At 39.4% G+C, this 7,159-nt stretch overlaps 1 non-coding gene across 1 annotated transcript; it reads left to right on the top strand.

The window, feature by feature from the left end:
* Window positions 1-245: 245 nt before the first annotated feature.
* On the top strand, window positions 246-318 carry Trnaa-agc. The gene has a single exon. It is a non-coding gene; the product is annotated as a tRNA-Ala (tRNA).
* The last annotated feature ends 6,841 nt before the right edge of the window (window positions 319-7,159 follow it).

The following is a 7,159-nucleotide window of genomic DNA, read 5'->3' as shown; positions in this document are numbered from 1 at the left end:
AAAGTAATTTACAACACTGAAATTTGAAGCCAATACGTAGTAATAACATTGAAGTAAAATTAACTTAAACCGCAAGAAGAAAATACACCAAAGGATGAAGTTCACCATGGAAAAATATTTGACTTAGCCTGGATTCGAACCCGAATCTCCCGGCTGCCGGTCAGGCGTGTTAACCAGTTCCGCCACTAAGCCATTTTCTCAGAGCGACCTTCGGGATGGGTTTTACTGAGCAAGAAAGAGAAAATGGCTTGGTGGTGGAACTGGTTAACACGCCTGGCCAGCAATCGGGATATCCGGGTTCGAATCCCGGCTAAGTCAAATATTTTTTCATGGCGAACTTCATCCTTTGGTGTATTTAACTTTGCACCCGTGCGCGTGACTGCGTACATAGTCACTTGTTCCTACAGTGCTTTGAAATTCGTACGAAGAAAATTTAATTTCACAGATATAAATATTCACAAGTTTGACTCATGTTTTGACATAGAATTTACCCAGAAATTCTATCTAGACATCCATAAGATACCAATTATGAAACTCCCATCCATGAAGCTAATTCTCTCCGCATTGATAGAAAATCTGCTTTTAAGGTGAGCGCAGTTAAAGAACCAAGATTTTTTTTCATTTCAAAGTATTCATGGCATGAAATATTTATGAGATGCCCGCCCAACGACTACATTTTGATGGATTCTGCCTGAACTGCTTCATGGGTACAAAACATTTCGCTTTCAAATAATTAAGGTCAAGTTAAAAATAAATAAAAAAATACTATGCAAAGAGGCAATTGGCTTCGCATTAAGAAATAAAATAAAGAATGTGGTAAATACTAAGTCAGTGAGTATTATCAATGGAATCCTCAAGCATGGTTCAAGTTCGTAAATGGGTCAATTGAGGTGTTTTCGAATCTTGCCACTGCTTATAGTACGATTACTCAAACAAATTCAAAGGACTTTAATAAAGTTTCTCACATAAATTTATTTGCATCCATATGATTAGGAAAAAGATGAGGGCTGCCTATTTCAGCTACCGGAATTACTAACGCCAAATAAGGTTTCGAGTCTGAAGCGATGGAAAAACAACTTTAGGTTTCATCGTTGTCATTAAAGTCATTTATGACACCCCAAAAACGTGAGGGTTTATCTTTTCACACGAATTAATGAAGTCATCATTCAACCATTTTATTTTAATGAATAAACTCGTAAACACAAATTATCCACGCATACCACGCGCACATGAATTAAAAATCAATAAATTTTCCCCCGTAACAAAGGTAATTTGGTGGAAATAGCGAAAGAAACAGACCCCCAGGTAAGATTAAAATGAAAAATGGAGGTGCACGACCTCGTAAAATTAAAAAAAAATCCTACCGAATTCAGTAAAACTCGCATAATCACAATTAACAGCACACAATTTATGGGAGAAGGGGAAGAAAGATATGACCACACGCGTGATGAGTCGTTAATCTGCCATTAGCACACGACGCGCTTGGGATAATCCCTACAAAGGTTGGGAAGTGGCTTGATGGATTGGCTACGAACATCAGGGCTGAAGAGCATCAGCATCCGACGTCGAAAAACATGTAAACACTCGGTGGAAATCGCATGATAATCAATTCACGTTAGGCACGGCGATTAGAATGACTCTCCACAACAATCCGGTAAGGGTACAGAGTAGAATCCTTTGGTAGAAAGAGAATAGACTGTTCTTCTTGCACGTACTTACGACCTCTTAAGCTGCTTGCGCTAAATGGTAGTCGCCGGATGGTGTTAAAGACTTGTTGGCGAAGAAATGACGGGTGCCATTTCTATAACCTCCCTTGTATTTATATCCCCCATCCCCAGTTAGTCCTCGTCGAAAAAGTATCCGAGATATTTATCAGTGGAGACCCTCTTTCTTCTGACTGAATAGCGAACACAAGTCTTGAAAACGTCATTGTGCACTTCATCTCTCCTCTGAGCCTACTCACATACAACCTCGCTCATTATTCCTCTTCCTCATTTTCTTCTAACACCCGAATCTCATCCAACATTCACTCCAACGCCTATTATCTAGCCTTCTCTCTCCCTCTCGGTATTTCTATGAGTCTTTTCCCCCCCTTCCTCCACCTGCCATGGCCTTATAACCCAAGCCTTATCCATCTTCTTTCCCGTGTCTAGCGCTTGACGACCGTCATCTGTTTAATCCTTAGTACTTCCGCGATATCGTCGAAAGGCCCCATCCAACGCCTCGCGTGCCATTAAGATGCACGCAGAGTTATCCCTCATGAATCTAGTTTCGCCTTGATAAAGTGCTCCGCGGAAGTAGGCCCTACTACTATGAGGTGCCGTGCAATATTAGCTTCCAAGGAATTGCTGGACTGTCAGTTCGCATTTTTTTCAAATTAATTACCTAAACATTATCCGAGAAACACCTATTATGCTTCCGTAAGACAAGGAAGGACTCATTAATTAGCTCAAATGACGGGAAGTAAATTTTCATCTTTGCCTATTAGCTTAGGACAATATATTAAGTCAAATTAAGTTTACAAGACTAACAAACTCCATCTGAAGTACAACAGTAATTCAAGTAGGTAAGAGCTACATAGACGGGTCTCGAGTATCAGGTCACAAAAAAGTGCTAGTGCGATATCATATAAATTTTTAAAATTATATTCCCAATGATCAGATGGAAAAATACCATACTCTATATTTGCAATGCTGAGGAGGGTTCACCTATGATTTATTTAACTCAAACGCGACGCTGACATGACTGAAAGTTTAGTTTCATACGATTATATATTTTCAATATCCAGATTTTATCTCTTGAGAGAGCTCTTAACGTTTAAATGATGCGTTGATCAAAAAAAACTTAACAAAATGAGCAATGATCGCCTTCAAGGCGGAAGTTTACTTTTTTTGCAACAAAATATGCCGCTGATGAATTCAATCCGTCTCTCTTGGATTCCCTTGCAGAGAGAAAACAATGCTTGACCACTAGGTGGTGTGAAGTACCCAAGGTATTTATGTATTTATCTTCATCGCCAAGAAAACAGAGGGTTGAAGGTCTTTACCGCAACCGAATTGATAAAAACGTCGGTAGATCACAAGAACCCATGCCCTGAATAAGGGCAACCTACCCAGGCGTGACTCGAACCCGCGACCTTCGGATTGGCAAGCGAAAACTTTATCCTCAGGCTGGCAAAAGAGCCAAAGATTAAGCTCAATCTTGGGACATCAGTATGCCAATCAAACACCGTGACCACTGGGCTAAGGCAAGATATTAGACTAAGCCCTGAATCACACGGCAATTTTTTTTCGTCACGAAAAGTGATCACTATCGCGATCACTTTCCCCGTCGCGAAAAGCGATCGCTCTAGTGATCATTTTTCTGAATCACACGGTACCTCCCGCCGTCGCCTTTCGCATTACTTTCGATATCACAGCTCGTTGTCATAGGACCCGCATAACGAAAATATACAGCGTGTTTGTTTATCTATGTTGTTCCCACGAATGTCAATCGTTGCGCTGCAATCGCTCCACACGGGAAAGCGTACTGATTGGCTGAAATGGGGGTTTAGGGACGGTTTTAGCGACGGAAAAAACGATCGGACGAGTGATGAAAAAAAGCGATGAGAATCCTCATCGCGATCGCGAAAAACAATTGCCGGCGACGATCATTTGCGAGTGATCACTCTAGTGATCACTTTTCGCGGCGATAAAAATCATTGGGTGATTCAGGCTTAAACATTTACTGGGGTACTATTCCATAATATATATGGTAGTGGTGGAGTAGAATAATGTCCGTATTATAATCCCACATGTTTCAACCATATCTGGTAAGATCCAACACATTCTACGACGGTATAACATCCTGACCATCCACCTACATGACGGCAAAATGTCCTATTGGCCTGAGGACACCAGGGGTTTACTAGATTCCTTACGAATGCGGAAACATATATGTGGGGGAGGCAGGTGAAACGATTAAGATGGCGCTGAAAAAGTACCTAAGGTATTTCATATTAGCGCAATCAGAGAAGTCGGCTGTGGCGGAACACAGTATTTATGAAGATCTTGCGATTAGATAGGGAGATGCAAAAATTCTTTACCGGTCTCAAAGCTACTGGAATCGCATAGTCAAGGAAGCTATCAAGATCCGCCTTAATCGGAAAAAAAAAATTTAATCGTGACACTTGCCTCCATATGAGCAATGATTGACACCTGTAATCAATAGGGTAGTTTCCTTCATCAAAGAAAACGAAATGCATTGATTACGATTCCTTAACCACCATTAGTATATTCATAATATACAAATTATTTGCTTATAGAAATCCCAGTTTAGACGAATGTTAATGGTCAATTGTAACCTCATTTGAAAAAGGTGAGATTGGCGCCCATGCGATGCCACTCCACGTGACGTCTCAGGGACCTATATTCTATACGAGTAGATAGGAGTTTTACATCGTCTGAGATTACCAATCCATGCATGAGGTACGGAGCTCAGGGAAACATCTCTTAATAATCACCTATTAAAACTGCCTATGGTCGGAAAGTTTCCCTCGTTTGATAAGGTATTAATAATCTTTATTTAAGCCAGCGCTACCAGCTAGCATGGTACTCTGCTACCTGCTAGCATCCTGCGTGGTATCAGCACTCAAAGCCTCGCCCCAAGGTCACCTCACTTGCGGCAGCGGGAACCAGAAATACGTCACGCGGACCTTTCCCATCATTCCTACTTAGCCGTCGCGTTTTCGCGCGCTTGAAATTTTTCACTTTCCGTTTAATCGTGAAAAATAGATATCGTCATTCGAAAATCTAAGAGCGTGAAATGCGCATTCCAGGAGTAATAATTTTTCGATTAAGGCAATAAAAATATAAAAGGAAACCACCCAATTGCAAGAAAAACTTAAGTACAAAAAATATTTCAAAGGAACACCAGCCAATCAGACGACACCAAAGATTTATTGTTGTGTTCGTCAAACGGTCAATCGGTGCAGTGTGAAATCCTAATTTGAGACAGTAACATGCCTAGATAATGGAAAACAAGTTTTTTTCCAAAAAGGCGGCCAATATGACTTCAATAACCTAGTGTAGAGCCCGAAAGGATACCTGAATAAAAAATTTTCTATTTCAATTAACTAAATTTGACCGGGGAAATAATTTATTGAGGAGATAGTCATTCCGATCTGTGCTTACCAATACGTGAATTCTACTTGATCAGTTCATACATGGGTATTTAAAAGAAAAACGGATGGTACTCCGCTTGTAGCTTTTACCATACTAGGATATAGGTGCAATCGGTGACATAGCTAAATTAATCATCCCAGTGGATCTTAGACGACTCATTAGCGGATAAAAATGCTAAAAAATGTACGCATAAAGTAAGCGAGCATGACGTCGACAATTTGACCTCTTTGACCCCTATACACTTGCCCTCCAACGACAAATAAGCAGCAAACAAACCATGAATATGTTCCCTCATAAGCAAAATGAGTAATTCAAATGGCCGAGTATTAAAATGATGAATAGAGCCGTGAATCATGCGAGCAAGAGCAAGTCGCAATGTAGGGAAGACCTGCCGTTTCGAATTGGCAAATTATGCTGGATGCTTTAGATAGGACGGCAACTTGGATCACAAGCGCCATAACAGCTGGACATGGAGCGCCGTGACCAATTTTCTTGATGCTACCACGTAGAGAAATATTCGCTCGATTAGCTACAGCTCTATAAAAACCCGTAACTCCTTTATATTCCTCACTAAAGCCTGCGTAGGAATTTGGCCTGGATGAAATACTACGCAATAAGATTACAGGTTAATTTTCAACCAAGTGGACAACAGCCGAACTATAGCAGTCTGATTTGGAAATAACTTGCAATTTATTTTCGGTCGTGGGCAAGATGGTGATTATTCCTTGTGTGCCTGAAATATTACGATGCAACATCCGAGTCAATCGCGAATACCAACTTACAGTTAAGAAAAACAAACACTTCACCTGTCAATCTGTACACTTAGCTTTGCAGGGTAAATATTTGTAAGCGCAGGCAAGATTAAAATAGGTATGTATCGGAATTGGAGAGCTGAGTCTAATCGATAAGGTAATTTTTGGATTTTATGATTCTGATAATGGTACGAATCAGGCGGTAAAATAATGTAAAATTTGTTTAGTTTTGGGATAAAATTTTTATGCAAAAAGATTGTTTCTTTACGTGTTCAAGACGGCACTAAAATAGACGACATGCGCTAATATATTACAATTTTGAAAGAAAATTCAGCTAGTTGATGAGTCCATATTTAATAGTTAATACCCAATTTTATTGTGCTTAGAGGCCTTAATTGATAGATATATGACATATTAGGTATGTGCCATTGTAGTAAATACATATAGAAGTTTAGATAAACAGAAAGATGAATAGTTCTCCTTTTCTCTACGAAGTCATAATACAGAACAGACCAGGGTAGTACCGTACGGCGGGTTATACCGTGCACCATAATTTTAGATCCACTCGAGTATGTAGTGAGCGCTGGGAAGTACCGCTGCGTAGTGCAAGGAAAGCGAAACCGATAAAGATAATCTGGGAGCTTCTGCCTTATCGCACGTGCATGTGACGAAAGTTTTTCTGTTTTTTCAGCTTTCATTATAATTTTAAAGACTAACTCGAACTGAAGTAAGGGAAACATATTATTAGTGACTTTATTAAAACTAGTGGTTTTTCATAGCCCATTTCATGCGATATTTTTTGAAACCAAAACAAGTCCTAAATTGTTCTTATCCTCCGTACATAGAGGAATAAAGGAGTGGAACGACCTACCTGAAGTTATTTTTAAGATCTTCACTGCAAATGCGAAAATATTTAGGGAGAAGTGCTCATCGATTATTTGTTAATTACATAGAGGTTTAAAAGGGAGAGTGTGAAATTGGGTTAATTGGGTCAATGTTCATTTGTTAGTTGTATTGTAAAAGAATTAATGTATTCAACGGATTGTTTGAAATTGGTTTATTGGGAAAATGTTAAATTCTTAGTAGTATGAAATAAGAATGAATGTATTATTTTTACCAGGTGTCTTTTCTTTTTTTACCATAGGTATCTTTTCCGTTCCTAAACTTTGTATTAGATAGGAACATTTGTTATTCATGAGTATACATCTAATGCTGCCACCAGGCAATAGTCTACTTGCAACAATG

Source organism: Ischnura elegans, chromosome 12 (genome assembly GCF_921293095.1).
Source record: "Ischnura elegans chromosome 12, ioIscEleg1.1, whole genome shotgun sequence".
In the NCBI taxonomy this organism is placed as follows: Eukaryota; Metazoa; Arthropoda; class Insecta; order Odonata; family Coenagrionidae; genus Ischnura; species Ischnura elegans.
The sequence above is the reverse complement of the archived record's forward strand: the minus strand, read 5'-3'. Positions and strand labels throughout refer to the sequence as shown.